The following is a 25,805-nucleotide window of genomic DNA, read 5'->3' as shown; positions in this document are numbered from 1 at the left end:
ATTATGAAAAATCTCAAATAAACACACATATAAGTGGAGTCTTCAAGTTACCTCCCTGTCATAGAATGCTTTCTTCTCTCAAGTTCATGACATCTTATCTCTTTGCTTAGATACAATAATAAAAAGGGCAGACGCATAAAAATGTGTTAGTATGAGGGATTATTATCATTTTTCCAGAAAATGTTTCAGGTGGATTTATCAGTCCTTACATTTTGCAATTTCAAACTTCTTTTCTTCTTTAGATCACTATGGCAAATGATCATTGCTAACCACAATCCCCATTCTCTAAAATAAAAATAAAATCCGCTAATAGGTAATCTTAATTTAAATACCCCCAAATTCCTCTATTGCATCATTTACCTATGAATGAGGACAGCATAGGGGCTTTTGGACACTGAGTTGTATAACATAATGAGCCCTGGTTAAGTAATCAGAGGAAACAGAAAAAGCTGAGGTATGCTTCAGGGGAGCAAAGAGAATAGAATATTCATAGTTGATGAAGTAGAAAATATTTTGATTATCTGTCAATGATATTTGTTCTTTCTCTGTAAGTCTTTCCCATCGCCACTCTTGCCTGCACATTCTTATTCCCTATTGTTTCAGTCATCCTTATCTTTGTAGTTTCCCACAAATACCTGATCTGTAGTGGATATCTGGTATTTTTGTCTTGGCAATGAATGATTTATTTACTTGCCTCCGACCTGCATTGATTCATCTTTCTTACAACTTGGGTTGAATGACTATGATGTAACTGGCCCTCAGTTCAGAGGAAAACAATACAATAAGGCACAGGCACATGTACCTTATAACACAATATGTGCTCTATTAGGTGCACAATTAAGAGTCACACTGCTCATGTACTTCTTTGATTTCCACTCAAATTTGTCCAATTGTCTTTCTCAGTTTTGTCTGGTTAAGATTTATTAGTGCTTCAAGTCTCAGCAAAAACATCATTTCCTGCAAGAAGACAAGAAAGCCTCCAGAGCATTAGATTCTGTTGCTATTTGCTCCCTTACAACCTTATCTGTAACAATTTTGTTGTATTAAGAGCTGAATTTTTAGTACATTCTACTTCAGGCAATGGTGCCCAATATACATGAGTGTTTGCTGTTTTAATGGAATTCAGGAAACATTAATTGAAAAATGTGAGTAGTAGAGGTTATATTATTGTTCATTCTTGTTTTATTTTCTTATTTAAAAGAAAGATATGCACCTAGTTTAGAGCTAATAATAGAAAACATGTATAAAGGAGATCAAGATCTGACAAATATAATAGAGTTAAATGCTGATGAAAAACTAATTTGACTGGAAATACTGAGAGACAAGAGAGCAAAGGAAGGAGGTAGAGAAGACACTGAGCAGATCTCAAATCTCTCCCTCAAGGGCTCAATTTTTGGTTCATTAGATGGTTAACCAAATAGGAGAAATTTTTAAAAAATGGAAATACATTGAAGTATTTTCCCCTTTTACTTGAACAAATACGTAAAAATATGTTAATAGCTAAGCTTAAAAATCCTGTGAGTAACAAGGTTGAAAAAGTTATGCATTGATTTTAGTTGCCTAATTGAACAAGTAGCATATTTCTAAATTTGAACCTTCCTGTTTCTATCATGCACTATCCTGAGGGTTATATTGTTACAATGCTCCACAAGTATAATGAGCACCAAGCTCTATATGTAACCCAGGTAACCATTTTGGTATCCCCTGATCACCCAGTATCAACTCATTCAGCTGAGCCAAAAGGCCAGGCTGAAGATCAGCACCTTGAGCAAGAAAGGTGGATTCTATGTTCAGAAGATACAATGTTATTATGCTCCTACAGTGAAAATTTTGTGTTTTTTGTTTTGTTTTGTTTTGTTTTGTTTTGTTTTGTTTGTTTTTGTTTTTGTTTTTTTGACAGGCAGAGTTAGACAGAGAGAGAGAGACAGAGAGAAAGGTCTTCCATTTTCTGTTGGTTCACGCCCCAAATTGCCGCCACGGCTGGCACGCTGTGGCCGGTGCGCTGTGCCTATACGAACTCAAGAGCCAGATGTTTTCTCCTGATCTCCCATACGGGACAGAATCTGGCGCCCCCACGGGGACTAGAACCCCACTGCAGGAGGAGGATTAGTCAAGTGAGCTGTGGTGCCGGCTCAAGTGATTTCTAATTACTCTCCAGAAACAGTGTTATGCGCACACTGCTTGGAATTGATATTTTAAGATTTATTTGTTTATTTTTTTATTTTAAATCAGAGTTACAGAGAGAGAGAGAGAAATCTTCCATCTGTGGTTCACTCCCCAGATGGCTCCAACAGACAGGGCTGAACCAGTTCAAAGCCAGGAGCCAAGAGCTTCTTCCAGGTTTCTCATGTGGGTGGTGAGGCACTTGGGCCATCTTCCACTGTTTTCCCAAGCCATTAGCAGGATTGAAAGTGGAGCAGCCAGGACATGAACTGGCGATGCTGTCATCACAGGTGATGCCTTTACATGCTACACCACAATGCCAAACTTTGGAATCAATTTTTCTGTCCGTTCCAGATTTAAAGAATTTATAGCCGGCGCCGTGGCTCAATAGGTTAATCCTCCACCTTGCGGCGCCGGCACACCGGGTTCTAGTCCCGGTCGGGGCGCCGGATTCTGTCCCGGTTGCCCCTCTTCCAGGCCAGCTCTCTGCTATGGCCAGGGAGTGCAGTGGAGGATGGCCCAGGTGCTTGGGCCCTGCACCCCATGGGAGACCAGGAAAAGCACCTGGATCCTGGCTCCTGCCATCGGATCAGCGCGGTGCGCCGGCTGCAGCGGCGGCCATTGGAGGGTGAACCAACGGCAAAAGGAAGACCTTTCTCTCTCTGTCTCTCTCTCTCACTGTCCACTCTGCCTGTCAAAAAAAAAAAAAAAAAAAAAAAAAAAAGAATTTATAGACTATTTCTAGGGACATTTTCCTCTTTAGTCATGTTTTTAAGCAGAATGAAGCAAAAAGACAAACATCCACACTTTCTTTTGTCCAGAATGATTACTGATTACTAATGGGGTCAGCATTGTGACGTAGCTGGTAAAGCTACCATTTGTGATGTAGGCATCCCATACAGACACAGGGGCTACTGCCCCACTGCTCCACTTCCCATCCAGCTCCTTGTTAATGGCCTGGGAAAAGCAGCAGAAGATGGCCCACATGTTTGGGTCTCTGCCAGCCATGGGAGAGAATAAATGAAGCTCCTGGCTCCTGGCTTTGGCTCGACCCAGCCTTGGCCATTGCAACCAAGAGGGGAGTGGACCAGCAGATGAAGTATCTCTCTCTTTCTGTCTATGACAGGTAAATGGAGTAAAATGTTAACTTATAGCTTTTTTTGCTCTTGTTTTATCTTCTGGGACAAAAGATTTAAAAAAAACTGGTAATGATAATATATAATTACTATATAATTACTATAATTAGTAACAATAATGTAATATGAAATTAAATTTTCATCCTTTCTGCAAGTGAAATGAAAAATATGAACTAATCATGTACAGTGACATTAAGCATGGGCTATTTTTGAAGCCACAGTATTTTAAAACTGATTTCACTTTCAACTCAAACATTAAGCTACATGTAATATGTAAGCAATTTTGAAAGAAAACATAATTTTTAATTTTGAATAGTTTTTCTGTATTAAACAGAGGTAAAGAAATATTTCCCTAGATTTGACTATAAATTCAAAAATATTAGTTTTGTTATGAAACATAATGAAAATAATCAAAATGTTCTAGAATTATAGTTTATCTACGTGTTAATGCACCTAATTTTTAAATTAAGTCTTAATTAATCTTCATCTAATTTTAAATAAAATCTTAAGATAGCTTCCAAGTCTATAGCCATATACACTGAACTTGCCAATTTCAAATGATCTCATAAGCTAAGCAGGGCCAGGCCTGGTTAGCACTTGGATGGGAGACAGCTTCCTAACATATTTTTCAACCACTTCTAATGACAGTTTCAGCTTAAGCAAATGAAGACATTTGGGTGATGCACAAAGGGCCTTTTAAAAATTCATGGAAATCAATATAAAAACAATATATAAGGATTTGAAAATCTTTGCACCATCATATGTATTTTTAGTTCTATTCTCCATTAAGTTTTTGAAATATTCTCATATGTTCACCTTTGATGAAAAATTTCATTACTTTGCCTAAAAGCTGCTTAAATTTTCAGCTACCAAAGGGGATTTCTGTGATCAACCATCATTTGCAACTGAAATATTTTTTAACATCCCTTATTACAAGGTACAATTAGTAAGCAAAAAAAAAAAATCTATAACTTTCTTGATTTTTATTAGATTTTTTTTCTAAATAGTCTTTATCTGAATATAGATATTTTAAACACTTGAAATAAAATGTCAACCTTTGAAAATAAAATCAGCACAAAAAATTCAGTATCCCCAGTCATTTCATGAATTTATAACTCACTTTCTGACAATGTACCTAGTGGTTAAGACAAGGATTACTCTTTAAAAAATATCCAAAATCTTTATACCTAGGAAAAAAGCAGTCATCCAATAATTAGTCATAAAGAAATTACATGTTTCAGACAACAGTACACATCACCACTGTAATTCTTGCGACAAATTGCTTCAAATAAATAAAAGCCAACAGAGTGTCGCTGATTAAAGGAAACAGAATACTTACACAAGGTTGGCATTTTTAAGTTTTTCTCTGCCAAAATGTTCATTAAACAGAAAAAGATGTGGGAGACCCTGATCAAGTTAGTTGTGGCAAAATGCAAAACTTTTATGGAAATGCTACTTGTGCATATCAAGTATGTAGCTGACATTACTTCTATTATCAGAGACTAAGCAAAACCCTGTGATTGCCATATAACTTTAAAATGTTAAAAAAAAAAAAAAAAGGGTGGGAGCAGAGAAAGGTTTGCTTTCATAGTTGCTAGTGTTGGCAAAAATGAAATGTTACTTCCACAGCATAAAACAGACAGTTTCTTCACGTTCGAAAGTGTAGACTCTAATTAACATTTTATATATAAAACATGCAAAATTTTAAAATCCTTTGAAAATTTTATGTCTATCATGGGATAACTATATAAATACAGATTGCAAAGTAGGCAATATAGTTTCTGTTAGACTTTGTTGTTTAGTTCTACGATGTAGCTTCCTTAACATGAACAAACAATTTAAACACATAAACAATGTCTAACTGTTCATTTTTCTACCATGTTCTCACCTAAAATTATTATCCTTCCCTATCCTAAACTGGCAGATACCATAATGTGGACCACAGAACTTTTCAGGTAATTCTGTCTGCTTTTGTAACAGAGAAGTAGAAAGAAATTGTTTTATCCTGCAACAAGATTATAGGTTTGAAAAATATTTTGAGGTGTTTTTACCAACTGATTTGATCTAAGTCTTCAGAGTCATTCTTATGTTCAAAGCTGAGCTCCTCTGAGTCAGTGGGAACCTAGGTGTTACCCCCAATACACATCCTCTGTGGCTAAGGCATTCATCCAGCGAAAAAAGTCCTTTCAAGTCATAGTCATATGAGGACAGCCATTTTCTAAGGATTAAAATGAAAATAGAAACTTACAAGGTTGGTAGTTTCTTAGAGGATACATTTAAAAATATGTTTAACATAATAGTCCAATTTAAAGGAAAATGCTATCATTATAGATGTAACAGAGTACTCATTTATGCTTAACTATATATTAATCTCTGTGAATACAAAGTGTGTTCAACTATTGCAATCTTTTCATATTAAGCTGTCTTTCCTCTCTTTGACTTGCCTACATGCAAAACAGACCCAATAAAGAGTTGAGAATCTTTTAGTATTAAAATGCATCTTTAGAAACTGTCTGAATATATAGACTTTAACAAATACATAGACTCACAAAATGCAACTACCTCTTAAAATTTATTTTAAATCTACAAATAAATCACCATTCCTATTACAGCCAACAGAAGAAAAAGTTTAGTTTCTCCACTGACTTTCCTTTTACATTACAAGGTCAATAGATGTAGGTGGGAAGCTATTTTGGCTTTTCAGTATCCTGATTGCTCTAGATATATCAACTATTCACCTTCATGTTAGTGACTTCATTAAATTCTGATTTAGAAGCTAATTTGAAAGAAGCCTGACCTTTGAAATACTGAGGGTGACAAGAGGGCAAAGGAAGGAGGTGGGGAAGACACTGCTGAGCAGATCTCAAATCATATTGATGTTTTAAAAGCTACCTTATGAGCCATCTACCACTCACAATTTAGCTTTTTAATCCAAATTTTAACTTGAAAGTAGCCCCTGCTGACTCAAAAGTGTTATAACACGCAGTGGCCAGGTGGGGGAGAAGTGCAGCCTTATCCCTTTGAAGCTTGGCTGCCCAAGATCAATAGGAGCTCACAGGTGGCCACACTTCAAAGGGGAAGCACCAGGTCTCTGTTTCGGTCCAGCCCCTATAACAGTTATTTTTCCCCCCTAGTGGCTTGGAATTGGCTTTCATGTTACACTTTCACTTAAGAAAGTAAATGAAGAGCATTAGAGGCAGATCTTGATTAAAAGAATTTTAAAAGAAGCCAACATCTTGAGAGGACCCACCACCTTTTAAAAGCACCTATTAATGCAATTGCTGGGTAGAAGGAAAGGTAAGCCTGCAGGGGAGATTTTTAAAAGCAACCCACTTATGGGGTGGAATCTGACACTTTAGCAACTAAGCTACATCCCTTCAACTAAGCTACAATAGTTGTAAGTACATTTTTATTAAATGTTTTATAGCTGGGTATCTATTTTGTAGTGCAGTTAGAATGAACAAGGGAAAAAAATGGTCCATAACTGCCAAGTCCAGGTGGAAAGAACCCAGTGGGGTTGGCTGAAAAGCAGAAATGATCAACAGCCATTATAAATATATCTGTACAACCAGCACTCAGGAATGTAGATTTTGAGAACATTTACATGTACATGTGACATAATGAAATAAATTTTCTATTAAGTTTTACTTTATATACTATCTACAGTATGTAAGTAGACTTTATATATTATATGTAAACAAAGACCTGAAATAATGGATAGTGTTTCTCTTGTTACAGATAAGACAAATCATAAAAATAGCTATCTTCATAAGTCATAAAAATGAAATTTTTTTTTACAATTGAGAAAAAATTGTTTTCAATGATTGGTCACATATTGAAATCACCTGGTCTGGTTTAAAAAAGATGCCTGGACCTCATCTGAAGATTTTGACTTAATTAATTTAGAGTGGGCCTGGGGATAGGAATTTGGAAAGCTCCCCAGGTGATTTCGATATGTACCAAGAATAAGAAATGCTGACCTAGAGTGATCTTCTCAAATACTAATGTATATATAAGCACTAAGGATATTGCTTTTAAACTGCAGATTCTGATTCTATTCTCCATAAATGCTCACAACCCCCATCTAACCAGATACCCACTGCCTTGCCTATTCCCAGTTGCCCCAGCTCCAATTGCTTTCCAATTCACCTTTCAAGGCAAACTTGTTCCTGCAGGTCCTTGACATCCGGTTTCTGGTACTATCCCTGGAAGACCATGCTGGGTCTTTAGAATGTGATCATTCCCAGAAATTGAACCTGAGGACATTTCAAGTAGAAAATTGAAAAAATTGCAGGCAACTTCAAATGCAGTTCTGCATGGTTAAACTTTTGCTGTGAATTGGTTGAGCTTGACACTGGCAACAATACTAAGTGGGGTCTTCCCCTGCTTAGACATACTTGTGCTCATGACATTTATTCAAGGAAAGACAAAACTGATTGAAACAGCCAAAGGAAAGAACTGTTAACCCACACTGGCAGCAAATGAGAAGTTCTGTGTGCTCAGCAGGGGTTGCAGTTTACACATGGGAATAGCCTGCGTGTCACCAGCCTACGGCCCCTGCACGTGCTCTGGCCCTGCTATGAAAGCTTCAAGTTACCGAGATCAGACATCACACATACCTTTAACCACATGTACCTTTATCTGCCTTTAGCCACACCTGTTTTAAATATTTGTTAGATATAGGAGTTGGCCCTGTGGCATAGAGGTAAGCTGCCCCTGCAGTGCTGGCATCCCATACAGGAACTGGTTCGAGTCCTGGCTGCTCCACTTCTGATCCAGCTCTCTGCCATGGTCTAGGAAAGCAGTAGAAGATGGCTCAGTTCTTGGGCCCCTGGACCCACGTGGGATGCCCGGAAGAATCTCCTGGCTCCCGGCTGCGTTTCAGTGCAGCTCCAGCCCTTGCAGCCATCTAGGGAGTGAACCAGCAAATGGAGGACCTCCCTCTCTCTCTCTCACTCTCTCTATAATGCTTGCTGACCCTCATTCAGAGTGTCTGATTCAGAATGTCTGAAGTACAATTTCAAAATTTTCATCCACTAAAAAAGTTGTTAATGATACTAGCCTCAGAACCACATCCTTAGAATTACTGGATTAGATAACATTTTTGGCTAACCATTAGTTTTCTACAAGGCAGTACTTTAACACTTATTAAATGTTTCGTGTGAATGTATTGCATGAATTCTTTTATTTTTAAAGATTTATTTATTTATTTGAAAGGCAGAATTACAGAGGATAGGAGGAGAGTCAGAGAGAGATCATCTATCAGCTGGTTCACTCTCCAAATGACTGCAATGGCTGGTGCTGGGCCAATCTGAAGCCAGGAGCAAAGAGCTTCTTCCTGGTCTCCCATATGAATGCGGGGGCCCAAGTACTTGTGCCATCTTCTCCTGCTTTCCTAGGCCATAGCAGAGAGCTGGATTGGAAGTGGAGCAGCCAGAACTCGAACAGGCACCCATATGGGATGCTGGCACTGCAGGCGGCAGCTTAAACCGCTATGCCACAGTACCAGCCCTTTGCATGAATTCTTAGAACTCTATGACAAAGACAAAACATATTATCATCAGCCCAGTTTTATAGATGAAGAGAAGAAATAAGCCAGTTAAGTGTGTTGTACAAATTCAGTTTGAATCTGGTTTTCCACTGGAACTTAAACCTTGCCTGAACTCCTGTGGCTCTGAGCTCGTCTTTCAGGCGGAAAGCACTCAATGATGCCTGAGACTGGCAAAATCTCTGATTTTACAGAGAGGACTAAATCTGCTCTACTTCACTATGAGAAAAATGAGTCACAAAATTAAGTATGAGCAGGAGATGGGCACCCATACAGTCAAAGGAAAGGTTTCCCAGACAGAAAGAAGAAGAGCTAAGAGTTGTAGCAACACAGAGATGAACATGAACAACAAAACACAAAAGTAGGAGTGGTTCAGAATGCAATCAAAACAACATGCATGGGCCACATTACCGGCATCTTGAAGGTTATTGTAAAAGATAACTCTTTTGCCTGTGCCGCGGCTTACTAGGCTAATCCTCCACCTTGAGGCGCCGACACACCGGGTTCTAGTCCCGGTCGGGGTGCCAGATTCTTTCCCGGTTGCCCCTCTTCCAGGCCAGCTCTCTGCTGTGGCCAGGGAGTGCAGTGGAGGATGGCCCAAGTCCTTGGGCCCTGCACCCCATGGGAGACCAGGATAAGTACCTGGCTCCTGCCATCGGATCAGCGTGGTGCACCCACCGCAGAGCGCTGGCCGCAGCGGCCATTGGAGGGTGAACCAACGGCAAAGGAAGACCTTTCTCTCTGTCTCTCTCTCTCACTGTCCACTCTGCCTGTCAAAAAAATAAAAAATAAAAAAAATAAAAAATAAAAAAATAACTTTTTTTTTTTCCAGGGCTTTGGGAAGCTATTGAAGAGTTTTCAGAAGTAGCATGATATCATTTTTCTTTTTAAAGATTAATGTTGTGGTGACAACATGGAGAGCAGATACAGGAAGATCAGTAAGGAAGTCACTGCAGTCTAGATAAAATGAGTTTTGGTGGAACGTCGAAGCAAATTGTCTACTGGGCTGGCGCAAGTCACTGCTTAATGAATGCTAGCAGTTACCATAATTAGTCCAAAGTGCCTGATGTTTCCTCCATGGTGTTCTTCTTAGGCCACCATTGACTACCAAGGGCACCATTACTCCCTTACGTCTGACTACATTTTTGAGATACTTGCTTTCCCAAGTAACAGGAAACATATCTCAACTAAAACCAAATTTCCAGAATTATCTAAGTTTTCAGGAAATATGTTTTAGGTGATACATTGCTCAATGTCATTATTAAGCACCTACACAGCATATTAAAGATTCTGACATAATTAGCATTAATTAGTAAGCATAAATAAATTCTTCTTTTTCTGTTATTTGTTCTCACACATGAAGTTGGTGTTATTCATGAGTGAAAGTGACCATGGAATTAAGTTATTTTAGATATTTAACTCTAAAATCTTTCTTCTTTTAAAGGAGAAATCAGACTTTAAAGTGTTTGAAATTAGAAACCTTTTCATAATTGATAAGTGCAATTTATGGAATCAAGTTTCTTTTTCTTTTTACCCTGAAAAATGGTGTAATCTAGATAGTATATCTTTCAACTAATGCATTCTTGGGATCATGAAATGAATGTTAAAATAATAAATATATAATTAAGAAAAACCAAAACACTCATAATTTCAAAACACTATTGATTAACAAACCAGATAGCTTTCTCAACCACAATGTGGCAATTCTGAAAAAAAAAAAAAGCTTTTCATTTTTTAACATGCAATCAATATTAGAGATAAAAAGTTGTGCATCATAGAAAGTTATAATTTTGGAACATACTCAATAACGAAAGTCTTCTGCTACATGAAAGTTTGCTTCATATATAATTTAGAAAGAAAAAAATTAGTTATTTAATTTAAAAAATGATCTCAATAAAGACATCACTGATGGAGCATGTTGTCCAGATTTGATAAGAGAAAAAAGAGAACAAGCACAACAGAATATCGTAATAATGTAACTAATCTTTCTGTTAGAAACAGATTTTCAGAATTACTGTATCATTGCCAAATTTCTTCCGGCCTAAGACTTATAAACAGGTACTTCATCTAAACTGTTATCACATCCTTTAAGGATTAAGAACTTCGAAGGTTGAGCAAATTAAATAGTACATTTTACTCTGTAGAGTAGTAAAAATTGTAGTATAGCATAATAAAGTTATAGGTTACATAAACCATGGCACTGTTTTCACTAAAATGTAAATCAAAGAGGACTGAGAATGTTTAAATTACCGTAATAACAATTTTAAATAATTTTCATAAAGCTTGCATAATGTATTCCTTTTAAGTGTTTCTGAAACTTGACTTGTGAAAGACTTTTTAAAAGACAGAAATTCTCCATTAACTCTCCTTATAATATCAGATATATAGTTTTTTGTATCTTTTTCTAAAGATAACAAGTTATTTTCCATCACCTTAGCTTAGCTTCTCTGCTGCCTGGGTTCTAATTTTTACACAAGTATGAAGGTGCTTTTTAAAATTGTGGAAAGTGGAAGTAAAAATCTGAAACCAACATAAACAAGTCTAGTATCTGCTAACACTAACCGATAGAATAAATAAAGGGGAGAGTGATCCAACATGGGAAGTGAGATACTCAGCAGACTCATAGAATGGCGGATGTCCTAAATAGCACTCTGGCCTCAGAATCAGCCCTAAAGGCATTCGGATCTGGCTGAAAAGCCCATGAGAGTATTTCAGGCATGGAAAGCCAAGACACTCTGGCAAAAGATCTCTGTGAGTGAGATCCCAGTGGAAAGAACAGGTCTTCAAAGAGGGAGGTGCCTTTCTCTGAAGGGAGGAGAGAACCTCCACTTTGACTATGACCATGTCTAAACAAGATAAGAGTCGGAGAACTCAAGGGGCTTCCATAGCCTTGGAAACTCATGACTGGTGCATGGGGAGATTACTGATGCCATAAACAGGAGTGTCAATTTGTAAAGTCAACAACAGGAGTCACTGTGCACTTACTCCTCATGTAGGATCTCTGTCCTTAATGTGCTGTACACTGAGGCTTAATGCTATAACGAATACTCAAACAGTATATTTCACTTTGTGTTTCTATGGGGGTGCAAACGATTGAAATCTTTACTTAATGTACACTAAACTGATCTTCTGTAAAAAAAAAAAAAAAAAAAAAAAAGAAATTATCAATTCCCAATTCCCAACTTGACTCTCACTGGGATTAAACATGACAATAGGTCTGATCTGATTTCATCATCATTTTAAAAATATCATCTATTATTTTTCACTTTATGTTTCTGTGTGGGAGCAAACTGTTGAAATCCTTACTTAAGGTATACTAAGCTGATCTTCTGTATATTAAGATAATCGAAAATGAATCTTTATGTAAATGGAAGGGGAGAGGGAGTGGGAAAGGGGAGGGTTGTGGGTGGGACGGAAGTTATGGGGGGGAGGCCATTGTAATAAATATAAAAAAAAAAGAGGTTTTGCAACAAATTCAAAGAAAAATACATATTATAAAAAAGTTGCATGAATTTCAAGAATTTTTGCACAAAAATAATCTTATCTTCTAACTTCCCTTTCCATTAAGTTTTTGATATACCCTCATAAGCACTTTACATGGCATATTTACCACAATCTTTTTTTATATAGATACTGGTAATGAAATTTCTTGAGTCACTTCTAATATTCAAAGACAGTCTTAATTGACTAAGTTAATACGTGTAATATCTGGAGGCAGAAGGTCTCCTTTAACAAGATGACTTAAATTTCATGAGCTAGAAGATAGCAGTTCTTGCTCCATACATTCAATATTCCACTCAGGAGCAGGAATCACGAAAATTAGCTCATTAGCTTCAGTGGTTGAAAGATAATGACTGAAAAATGATTTCTATCAGTATGAAGCCCTGATATTCAGAAAGTTTGCCTATAAACTCATTCTTTATTTCCCTTCCCGAGTCTACAGTTTAATATAAATAATTTATTCATGATATCAAATGTTTTATAAATTGTATTCTACAATTATATTTTCATTCTTTTCCTTTTGTGTCCATAGTTGATTTTTTTAATCTCTATAGGGACCAAAAATGAATAACTTTCCTGCTACTTTTTTTGTCCTAGGTTTCAGTTCTTTCTTGGATTTTTCCATAGAGATGACAAAAATAGAAAAATCCAAGAAATATGGGTTAAAATATTCCTAAATAATGGTCACCATATTTTAACTCAGCCAGCAAAAATCAGTGTTTCTCCTCCAAAGCAGAAACCTTCGTTAAAGAAATAAATGAGCTAATTCCCTATGCAATTCTAGCAAAAATATGACAGCAACACTTTGCTTCAATGTATAGCTCTTTGTGGAAATGCCAGCGGAAGCCTTAAGGATTAAGTGAACAAAGAAAATGAGAGGAGTTGGCACTGTGGTGCAGGAAGTGAAGACATGGCTTGCAAAGTTGCAAGCATCCTATATTGGAGTGCTGGTTCAAGTCCCAGCTTCCCCACTTCCAATGCAGCTTCTTGCTAATATGCCTGGGAAGGCCACAGAAGATGCTGCGTGACTCAATATAAACTTCAGCTTTCCTTGGGTCTTCCTGACCTCTGTTAGGAAGCCAAGACTGATACTCAAGTCCAAACCCTACCCCAAATCACTGGTGCTTAAATAATCATCAGCTCCTCCTTATTAGTTGTCTTTCCTAGGCAGTGGCTTCCAAATGTGGCCTGCATCCAGCATCATCCCCACGTACATGTTCTACACAAGTGCCAGTTATTTTAACTGGATCTTCTCGTTCTCAGAGCTTAAAATCTTTTCATGACTACTAGTTAAAATCTTATTTCTTTATCAACATTTCAATCTCAATATTGTCTGTTTCCATATTCCCCTGTCTGCATCTCATACCCCTTACCCTTGTCTCTTCAACTTTACCCATATGAGCTATCTTCTATTCTTGGAATTTGAAAAGCTTATTTCTTCTCTGTGGTCTTTTCACTGGCTGTTTCCTCCCTAAGGTAGACACTCTTCATCCTGATTTTCTGATCCCTGCTCCCCAAGGAGGTACCTTCAGCTTCTTCACAGATCTCAGCTTACCCTTCAATTCTTTAGAAGGAAATTTTCTGACTCCTTTATCTTATGTAGACTTCTGACAAGATATAGCATAAGTACCTATTTTATTTCACTCATCATTAAAATATATTTTCTTTCCTGCTCTTTAATTTTCAACTGCCTTCCTAATTCACTGACTGAATTGTATATTGCACAACAGCGAGTGCCTTGCCTGTCTTGTACACTCCTTTACCTCTTGATCTAGAATAATGTCTAGTATAAAAAGTGCTCATTGATGCTTTTTAAATTTTTATTAATTTATTTTTAAGTATGTGAAAGGACTAGACAGAGAGAGTCAGAGAGAGAGAGAGGAATAGAGAGATAAAGAGAGAGAGAGATTTCTTCCATCCTCTAGTTCATTCCTCAAATGCTAACAGCAGCCAAGGATAGGCCAAGCTGAAGCCAGGAGCCAGGAACTCCATTTATGTCTCCCACATCTTCCATGTGGGGGGCAGGGACACAAGTACACGAGTCATTATCTGCTGCCTCCAAAAGTGCACGTTGTTAGGAAGCTGGATTGGAAGTGGAAGAGCCAAGACTTGAACCAGAAACTCTGATATGAGATTAAGTGGTGTTATCTTACACTCAAATTTATGACTATTTATTGAACAAGTGGATAATGAACTTTTCCCTCTAATATTTATCCCATTGCATTGAGATTATTTGTAGTCTTCAAGATAATCTCTTAGTTACATCCTTTGAAATTCATTTTTTCCATCCTTTCTCCATAAGCATAATAAGTTGGTATATAGAATATCTTAACTTCTAATTTTGCCATTTATATATAAAAATGTATTGGAATGATCATTTTCTAAATATAGAAATTTTAAACATAGTATATAAACAAAGTTGTATACAATAAAAATAAACCTAACCAAATTGTGTAAATACTAATTCTAGGAGCTTGTAAAAACTCTGATACTTGTTTGCCAAGTGGTTTGCATCTTTTATTTCTTTTGCTAATTTACCACTAAATTTTGATATAGTCCTATATATCTGTATATTGTTATCTATTTCATGAAACCTGTAACACTGCTGAGTATTTTCATTTTGTACATACCTAGTGTTATTACTACATATTACCTCACCAAAAATTTCCTTTTATTTGCTTTCCTTTTGTAGTGATTGTAGACAAGTTCAATTTAGATTTGACTTGCTGTTTGGAGTTCTTCTTGTTGAATTTGAACACCTAACCTTGAAAGTAGAACATACATGTTGAGATAAATTAATGCAAGCATCTGATGTTCCTCCAAATGCCCACTAAATATTTATGTGTTACCGTCCACAGTCTCAACAAATAATGCTTAAATCAATTCTTATAGAAGGGGATTTATATATTTTGAGCAAAATTAACATCTGAAAAATCAAACATACACAATCTAAGTAAGGGCATGATTGGACACTGGATAGTCCCAAGCAGAATTTTTACCTAGAAGATTACCTTAGAAATCATCTAATTATTTAACCCATTGCTTATTGGGAAAACCATAATCTCAAAAAAAAGTAGATTTTAAGTCAATTTCGGAAATTGCAACTTAATAGTATGTAAAAATTCAATCTTTTGATATTCATTCCTCATATCCAGGAGCTATGCAATTGCTTGACACAGTATATACTCAGAAAATATTTGTTGACTTGCTTTAAGAGAGTGTTGTATTTATTCCGTGTTTTAAAAAAATCACAAGTATATATCACATTTAAAAATAATTGTTTTTTAATTAATATTGCATGATTAGTAGGAAATAAAAAGTATTTCTGAGTGAAGTTTGTCCAGATTCCAATCCTGCTTTGTCAGGGTCAAATCTCAAACATGCCAAAGACTTCGTAATTCTAGGTAATGTCTCCAGTAGTAACAGCTAACAATCTGTTAAAGGGATTGATTATATGTGTGCTTGAGCTTGACTAACTGGTTGTGTAGCACAGGTAGTATTTCCATGTAGCACATAGGGAAATATTATCCTTAAAGCTCAATCTATAACTACGCTCTGCAGAACCTGGCACATTTTGCATCTTTGTCTTTTTGTATCATGTCAATGCCTTTGCTGATAAAGGACCATTCCATTTCCGGTTGTTCAATGGCAGTGAGTAGGCCCAAGGCATGTAGCCTCATTTAACACCAAGGGGTTTATCGACATTGTAAGTCTCCACACTTATCAAACATTGCATTTATGGAGATGAAATATAGCCAAGTCCATGTCATCATTTCCAGCCTGCCTTTTCTGTAACTGTCATTTCTTTGGCTTGAAGTGAGCAATGCTTACTTTCCAGGGAGCAAAGCTAGCCTTCTTTCAGAGTGGTGTTGGATAAGGATTTACATTCTCACACTAACCAGATTTCTTCCAAAAGTATCAAAAATCAGCAAGAATAAAAAAAGCCAAAAAATCCTGAAACATTTTTGTGTCTTTCCAAATTCATTGAATTGAAACCCTCTACACTATGGCTAATACATGTGAATTGCAGTATGTTAAATCAATTAAAAATAGTAATACCTATTTCTGTGCATAAATATACTATCAATTTCATTTGTGCAACATGTTATATTCAGATGCAGGTACAGTTTTCACAACACAGAATTCAAAAATTTCTTGGATGTGATAGAAGAACTGTACAACACTGTAATAAATACAATCAAAACAGATCTAAATTCAGCAGCCTAGAGCAGGAGTGCTAGAGATCATAAGCCTTCACCTATTGTAATTTCTAACATTAAGTTCTAAGTTGAATGCCATGGAGAAATCTACATCATAATATTCCAAGGATGCTGAAACAATCAAAGTGATGAACAATTCTAAGATTAAAGGGGCTGGCACTGTGGCGCAGTGGGTTAATGCCCTGGCCTAAAGCACCGGCATCCCACATGGGTGCCAGTTCGAATCCTGGCTGCTCCACTTCTTATCCAGCTCTCTGCTATGGCCTGGGAAAGCAGTGGAGGATGGCCCAACTCCTTGGACCCTTGCATCCACGTGGGAGACCCAGAAGAAGCTCCTGGCTCCTGGATTCGAATCGTCACAGATCCGGCCATTGTGGCCAATTGGGGAGTGAACCAGCGGATGGAAGACCTCTCTCTCTGCCTCTCCTCTCATTGTGTAACTCTGACTTTCAAGTAAATAAATAAATCTTTAAAAAAAATTCTAAGATTAAAATACATAGTTGAGGGGCCGGCTTCGTGGCTCACTTGGTTAATCCTCTGCCTGCGGCGCCGGCATCCCATGTGGGCACTGGTTCTAGTCCCGGCTGCCCCCCTTCCAGTCCAGCTTTATGCTGTGGCCCCGGAAAGCAGTGGAGGATGGCCCAAGTGCTTGGGCCCCTGCACCAGCATGGGAGACTGGGAGGAAGCACCTGGCTCCTGGCTTCTGATCAGTGCAGCTCCGGCCATTGCGGCCACTTGGGGAGTGAGCCAACAGAAGGAAGACTTTTCTCTCTCTCACTGTCTGTAACTCTAGCTGTCAAATAAAAAAAAAAAAAATACATAGTTGACTGCTTTCTGTTTTTGGCTGATCTGCGGTAAAACTAAGAAAAAGTCAGCTGACAACCATGACAATGAATAAATCTATTTGCTATTATTTCAAACTTTTCATTTTTAATTCTTAATGATAAAATTCAGTTTAAAATATATAGTTGGCTATTTATAAGGATATGGTGTTATTAATACTTAACAGACTTTTTAACTTGTTTTATAAGAAAACATCTTATTACAGTTTGTATTTGAATTAAAACCAGTTACTTAGTGAAAGAAAGAGTGAAGTGAGTGAAAATCCATCAATTCAAAGTCTTTAAATATAAGTTACCTTAGAAATAAATATATTAGGGTAATCTACTTGCTATGTAAGCTATAATTGAGGACTGCTTTACTGTTCTAATGTAATTTTTCTTTGGAAAGTTCTTCTCATTTTACAACATAAATGTTCTTTTGTTCATTTTTTTAAAAGCTTAAAGCTTACAGATAAAGTAGGAAAATAAGAATGCAAACATAAGAGCATTAATCATATAAATAGTTCAGCAAATATTATTTGTACCATTGTAGCCCATTTGTTCTTTTTGTTGAGTTTTATATCACTCTATTATGATAAACTATGGTTTCACATCATTCATCAGCAATTGGATTATTGCTGTATTGCAATTTGCTTAATTGGTATCAAAGCAAAAATTATGCTGTACTGGACAGGTTGTTAACAAAATGTAACAAAGGGAGAAAAATGTCCTCTCTAGCAAATCTGAACATCACATTATAATGCTATCCCTATCAAGGCAAGTGGATTGGTTTTAAATGTCATGATGAATAATTACGAACTGTGAGCATGATCTGTGATCATGCAGAAAGTATTCTAATAAGATACTGTACACTTCTGGCTGGGAACTTTGAATTTTTAAATCACCTATTAAGGAAAAATACTAAAGGAAAGAGATAATACTCTGCCACCCAAAGAAGTTAAGTTTTTGTGCCTTAGAAGCAAAAGGGCATTTTTCATCTGAATTACTCAAAATGAATGTACTTACTCTAGGATGAACAAAAGCCACATTTTTCGTAATCAAAATTCAAATTTGATCCACTTTGAAATGTAATTTGCAAAGCTAGTAACTGATCTGAACATGGTCGTTCTCTAGTTGGATTTTTGACCTCTTTTTATATCAAACAATTGTGAAAAGAATTCTTAAAATTCATTAGTTAAGCCACAGACTTTCAAAGATTTATTTTATTTATATACAAATACACACCCACACAAATATACGCCTGCATTTCTCACCTCATGTTCATGTAAACACAAAGGTTAAAGTCAACTTCCTAAATTTAACTTAAAAATAGAATGTTGGATCCAGAAAAAAAAATCTCAAACATACAGGTATTGTTTATGATAAGACTAATTATAAAACCAAATGCATTTCGTCCACCTATATTGATAGTAGAGAATGGGAATATAGCAATTAGTTTAATGACAAGTGAAAACAAACTTGTATGTAAAAGTAGAATGAGGGGGCTGGTGCTGTGGCATAGTAGGCTAAGCCTCTGCCTGTAGCACCAGCATCCCATGTGGGTGCTGGTTCATGTCCCTACTATTCTTCTTCCAACCAACTCTCTGCTTATGCTTTGGGAAAGCAATAGAGGATGGCCAGAGTGCTTGGTCCCTGCACCCACCTGGGTGACCAAGAAGAAGCTCCTGGGTCCTGGCTTCGGGTGGCCCAACTCCAGCCGTTGTGACCATTCGGAGAGTGAATCAGTGGATGGAAGACCTTTCTGTCTGTCTTTCCCCTCTGTCTGTATCTCTACTTATCAAATAAATAAATGAATCATTAAAAGACAGTAGGAGTAGAAAGAGTAATTTATATAATGATATAACCCACATAAAGCCAATATATTTATGAGGTTGTTACATATCTATGAGATAGGAGTTTCCATGCATATTCTGTTCTATCATATTTCTGTATACAAATAAACAAATATCAGTATATGGATCCAAGGGTAAGCACCTCTATTTCTTCAGCAAGTAATAGCTGAGTATTGCTGATACAACTCTGTCCTATTTCATCTGACAAAACTTATAAAAGACATCATAAGTTCATTGAATATTCTGGCCAAAAGGGAATTTTGAGATATATTAGTTAAAACTTATCATGCAGTTCAAAATGTCAATCAAAATATATTTAAATACATTATGGATGAATATTTTCATCAAACTGAAGCTTGTTAACGGCACAAAATTAAGCAGTTCTTATGATGAAGTCCATACACATTCAGATAGACATTAGTCATTCTCAATCTTGGAGGCATATTAGAATCATCTGAGAAGATTTTTTTTTAAATACCCACCCTACCCAAAGAAAATTTATTGAATTTTTCTGAATGAAGCCTGGTTATCAGCGAATTCTAAAATTTAACCAACAGTATATTTCTAAAGTGCATACTGGTGTGCACCTAGAGCTAAAGACCACTGAACCACATAGATCATGCAAGTTGCCACCCATTAGGAGGAAATGCCAAACTGAAAATGCAAAACATCAAAAACGGACAATATCTATTTCCAGCTTGAAACACATTTTTAATATTGCAAGTCAGAATCACATGTAAATTTATATAAACAATCTTTCCTTGTTTATTAAATGAATCATTCCGCATACATATTTTAAATTTTAAATTAAGGCTATTTTACATTTCTATGACATTGAAGTTGTTAGAAAGTACTTTACAAACATTAATTGTGCTTCATAATATCCCTATAAGCTACGTATTATTATTCCCGTTTGCAAATGTGAAAGCATAAGCATGAAGAAGCTAAACTGATTGCCCACAGTCATGCAACTAATGAATGTTAGAGCTGGGAAAACAAGGGGGAAGATTCTAATTTTTGATTTCCTTATTATTAAGGTTTTCTGTAGGAATGGAGAAGGGACAAAACCCTTTAAAATTTATTTTTCATTTAATGCTTTCATTTTAAGAGAGTATTCTGTCATCATCTACAAACATCTGTTATATAACTTCTATACACAGGGTACATGACAGTATAGGATCAAAAATCTCCATTTCATGCACTAAACCAAGAACCTTTATTCTAAATAAAGACCAAGAATTTTGGTCTGAGAAGAGCACATGCAAAGTAGATACCCATACATATGTTAGCATCCAAATTTGGGTTGAGGAAAGAAATGAATCAAATTTGTGGTAAGGAAGTAATAAAAATTCCAAGATGATTTTGAGGGATAGGGAAAGACTGACTAAATGATATTAAGTTATAGCTAAATAAGAGTAGGGTGACTACTAGTGTACCAAATGTTCTCTAAAAAATAGAAATTTTGAATGTTTTCAACATAAATAAATAAATGTTAAGGGCTAGCTCTGTGGCGTAGCAGATAAAGCTGCCACCTGCAGTGCCAGCATCCCATATGGGCGCTGGTTCCAGTCCTGGCTGCTCCACTTCCAATCCAACTCCCTGCTAATGTGTCTGGGAAAGTAGTAGAAGGTGGCACAAGTACCTGGGTCCCTGCACCCACGTGGGAGACCTGGAGGAGGCACTTGGCTCCTGATTTCAGATCAGCCCAGCTCTGGACATTGCAGCCATCTGGGGCGTGAACCAGTGAATGGAAGACCGATCTCTTTTCTCTCTCTCTTTCTCTCCCTCTACCTCTCTGTAACTCTTTCAAATAAAGAAATCCTTTAAAGAAAAAAATAAAGAAATGTTAAAATATATCTACTCTGATAGAGCATTATACAATGTATAAATATTTAGAAATGATAAATATGTACAGTTTTCTGTGTGTCAGTTAATAAAATTTTTAGTGAAAAAATTAAAATGACTAAAAAGTGTGAAATCGAACTTGGGAAAGGATATGAAAAAAAATATGATGCAGAAAATTTATAAAAGTTCAAAAACAATTACTTCATTTAATTTAAATTTTATTCCAAAGGCAGAGACATGAGACAGGGAGGCAAAAAGATCTTCTATCATACCCACAACAGTCAGGGCTGAACCAGGTGGGAGCCAAGAGCCCAGAACTCAATCTGGGTCTCCCACATGGGTGGGAGGGACCACAATACTTGAGCCATTATCTGCTGGCTCCCAGAGTGAACATTAGCAAGAAGTTGAAATCAGAAGTAGAGCTAGGACTCACACCAGGCACTCCAATATGCAGGGCAAGCTTCTGTAGCCATGTCTGACATCCTGCGCCAAATGCCCACCCCTGCTTCATTTCTTTTGTTCTCGGTGACCATGCAGGGAAGTATGGGTGATAGTTTGGAATTATGGCGAGGGCATATCCTCTAAGGCAAAAGGGAAGAGCACTGATAATTTGTAAGTAGTGAGGTTTCAAAGACAAAGTACTATAGAAACATAATTTGGCCATGGGCTTTTGGCTTCAAACTGTCCCAGCCCTGGCTGTTGTGGGCATCTGGGGAGTGAACCAGAAGATGGGAGATCCCTTTCTATCCAACTGTCTCTGTCTTTAAAAAAAAAAAAAGAGAGAGAAAGAAAAGAAAGACTATCTCAAAAAATTTGCAGAAAAGATTCCAAAGAGAGAAGGGAGAGGCCAAGTAATAATTAGAGATGAAAAGGGCTTGGTCAATAGCAGCAAATGCAGGAAGAGAAATATGGAAATGAGCAAGATCTTTGAAAAGAAATGCCAAAAGACTTGGTGAATAATTGAACATAAGAAGAGATAGAAAATAATTTGAAGGTGATATAGATCTGTCAGCATATCAATATTCTACATATCATCTCCCTGGGTCTTGAATACATTTTGTGATATAAAATTCTCTTTAACGTTTGTTATCAGACTCAGTAGCAGCCCATTTATTATTACAACAGCTGTACTTACTAGGAGATATGATTTGTTAACCAAAGATTTCACCCTAATGTAACTTTAATCCATTGGTTCTAGGTTTGTTCTTACACCACTCTATCTTATAGACTGAATTTTTTTTTCCCTCTATAGGACCAGATGGTGAATATTTTAGGCCTTGCAGGCCTTATGGTCATTGTCACAATTACTCAACTCTGTTGCCTCAGCATGGAAGCACTCATAAATGGTACATTGCACCAATGAGTGTGGCTGTGTTCCAATGCAACTTTGTTTACAAAAACAGATGGGAGACCAGTTTTGTCCAATGGTGATAGCTTGCTGACCCCTGCTCCAGCTCATTACTGTGTTCAACAGATTTTAAAACATACTTTGTCCTCCAAACTTTCAACAACATATCTCCAGCCTACATATATATGGCATATATATATGTATATATCTGGCTTTCATACAAATATATATATGGCTTGGTCCTTCAACTGTTTCTGATAAGACATGATTTTGAGTCATACTTTTCAGTAACGTGTCTATGTATTCTTTAAACTGTTCACTCATAGAGAGGAGTTATAGGTACCATTCTTTGGATTCTGCTAGAACTTTGGACTTTGTAGTCTGCTAACAAATCTGAAGACTGAGGTTAAGCATTTGACCTAGCAGTTAAGAGGATGGTTAAATACCAGCATCCCATATCAAAGTAGCAACATCTGAGTGCCAGTTCCTCTCCTGATTCCAAGCTTCCTGCTAATACAGACCTTGGGAGGCATTTATGATGGCTCAAGTATGTTGATTCCCGCCACTCATGTGGGAGAGATGTGGACTGAGTTGCTAGTTCCTGGTTTGGTTCAGCTCAATCCTCATCATTGTAGGCATTTGGAGAAAAAATCAGGTAATGAGAGTTTGCTCACTCTCTCTCTTTTCTATCCCTCTCTCTGAGCCTATCTCACTCTATTTTTTAGTCTCTCCACCTCTCAGATAAATAAACAAATAAATAAATAAATAAACTAAAAGCAATTCCAAGAGTGAATAGCCACATTACTCTGCTCACTCACTGATCAGTATAAAACCTTTCTCTGCTCTTTGAGGGGGCAGAGTACTTTTGGGGCTGCTAACTGGCTCTATGTGACTTTAACCTTTGCTAATGGTGCAATGTAGGGACAAGATTACTGAAATCTTCTGAGTGTTTGGAGTTCTAGAAAAGCAGATGCAAATACTCAGTGCCAGCTGAATTGGCTCCTTATTTATTCTCCAAAGCCTAGTCCAGGCAGTCTCTTCTCTGTTTTATATCCTGGATTCATGCTTCTGCTGATGTCCTCATTGTGTCGTGAACTGGAAAGCATTTGTGGAGAAATGGTCATTGTAGCCAGCATTCAAGGCCAGAGCTGAAGACAGCATTTGCTGAGACAGGAAGAGCACCATTCACATCCCTTAGAGATCATGATTTCCCTGGCTACTCTGCTCTGCAGTATTTGTCTTAGTATCTGGACTGTGGCCATTGGTCAAAGATTAAATTAATAATTGCCAATGATCCTTATTTTCACATGCTTTATTGTTTTAACTTGTGCTTTCGTGAAGACCATCCCAGGAACTGCATTACAATCAGTCACCATTTATCAAGTCAGCCTTTACAACTGCAATTAACTTCATGATGTGTTATCATCTAGTGAAGTCTTTTATATGTCTTTATTAATGCATATTCTTTTTTAAAAAGAGTTTCTTATTTATTTGAAAGATAGACTTAGAGATAGAAAGAAGATGAGACAGGGAGAGAGAGATCTTTAATCTGCTGATTCACCCCCCAAATAGCTGCAACAGCAGGGCTGGTCCAGGCCAAATCTATGAGCAAAGAGCTCCCATCGGGGTTCGGGTGCCCAAGGATTTGGCTCATCTTCTGCTGCTTTCCCAGGAGCATTCGTAGAAAGCTGGATCAGAAATGGAGCAGCTAGGGCAGGAACTGGTGCCCATATGGGATGCCGGCACTGCAAACAGTGGGTTAACCCTCTGTGTGTCACAGTGCTGGCCCTTTGTTTATTAATATATAAGTCCCTCATGTGAACAGAGACTTCTGTGATTTAGTAGTTTCACTGTACTGGACAGTGTATTTAGCATGATAGAATCAGTTTTGAATAAGACCGAGGCTTTGCCCACAAAGTCTTACCTTTTATTGGAGAATCAAGAAAAAAATGAATAAAATTATAATATTTATTGCTAATGTTCTTGGCACCAATGTAATGTCCATATTTTTGCATCAACTACTTTATAATAGCTTCTCCACTGCTTATTTTTATTTTAAAGATTTTATTTATTTATTTGAGAGGTAGAGTTACAGACAGTGAGAGGAAGAGATAGAGAGAAATGTCTTCCTTCCGTTGATTCACTCCCCAAATGGCCGCAACGGCCGGAGCTGCGCCAATCTGAAGCCAGGAGCCAGACACCATGAGGATGCAGGGGCCCAAGCACTTGGGCCATCTTCCACTGCCCTCCCAGGCCACGGAAGAGAGCTGGATCGGAAGAGGGGAAGCTGAGACTAGAATCAGCGCCCATATGGGATGCCAGTGCCGTAGGCGGAGGATTAACCCCCTGTGCCACGGCACCAGCACCTCTCAATTGTTTATTAATAAATAAAATTCTACATGTCTATTACAGCATTAACTTACTGTGTTACAGATACCCTAAGATTTGATTGAAACTGCTTTTGTGTTCTGGCAAGCCTCTACATCTGTTCCTTTTTGTATCAGCTTGGGCAGGTTGGCGGATCTGAATGAAAGCATCTTCACTCCCCTTTCAGGGGACTGAAGCTGTTGACTGGAGCCTCAGCTGAGGCTCTTGTGCAGAATGTCTAAATGTGGCCTCTCCATGTGATCTTATATGCTTCTATCTTAATCTAATAGTCACGCACTGTCACTTGTGCCACCTCCAGTTCATCAGGAGCAAGTCACTAAAGTTGGTTTATGTTCAAAAGAAGCAAAAATACTATTTATATGTGAAGCCAGTGAGTGTGTTTTAAAAGACTGTAATTCTTCCTTTGTATGCGACAAATGACTTCAATTTCTTCAATGTGTAATATACTTCATTCCTCATAAGGCCTCCCAAAATGCCATAGTGCATGGTGCTCAATTTTGAGGTCCAAGATTTTATTATCTATATCAGGTCCAGGTGCCAAAAGACTCTTGGGGTACAGTCACTTGAATGTAGCTCCTTCAGCAGTTTCTCTCAATCTGAAGATATGGAAACTTAACTAAATTAAAAAGTCATCCAATCATCCATACCTGCAAGATACAATAGGGTAGGATAACCACTACGGATAGGCCCAATCAAATATAGTAGAAGAATAGGAGACATTCAACTATCACTGTTCCATGATAATGGGACTTCAGTAAGACATATGTTGCCAGTCTTAATTTCTGGGAGTAGTTCTCCAGAGCTATCGATTCTGTTCTCTAGGATCTTGGCTACATTTTCTAGCATCTTGGCTTCCTTTCATGTGAAATGCCGGCCATGTTTGTATCTATTTTTTCTTAGACTTTTTACTTCTCCTAATCGTTTGGGAGTTCAGAGGACTCTTTTAATTTTGCAAAGTCTATGCCATTTTTAATTAAAGTTA

The 25,805-nt window shown here is 37.2% G+C and overlaps 1 long non-coding RNA gene across 3 annotated transcripts in view; it reads left to right on the top strand.

The window, feature by feature from the left end:
- Positions 1-3,076: 3,076 nt before the first annotated feature.
- LOC103349818 (uncharacterized) overlaps positions 3,077-25,805 on the top strand; it is a 44,931-nt gene continuing 22,202 nt past the window's right edge. For all 3 annotated transcript variants that reach the window (XR_007922885.2, XR_011388967.1, XR_007922884.2), the window contains exons 1-2: positions 3,077-3,289; positions 6,434-6,596. This is a non-coding gene — a long non-coding RNA (uncharacterized lncRNA). The remainder of the gene's footprint in view (positions 3,290-6,433; positions 6,597-25,805) is intronic.

The sequence above is a fragment of the Oryctolagus cuniculus genome, chromosome 5, assembly GCF_964237555.1.
Source record: "Oryctolagus cuniculus chromosome 5, mOryCun1.1, whole genome shotgun sequence".
Taxonomy (NCBI): Eukaryota; Metazoa; Chordata; class Mammalia; order Lagomorpha; family Leporidae; genus Oryctolagus; species Oryctolagus cuniculus.
The sequence above is the reverse complement of the archived record's forward strand: the minus strand, read 5'-3'. Positions and strand labels throughout refer to the sequence as shown.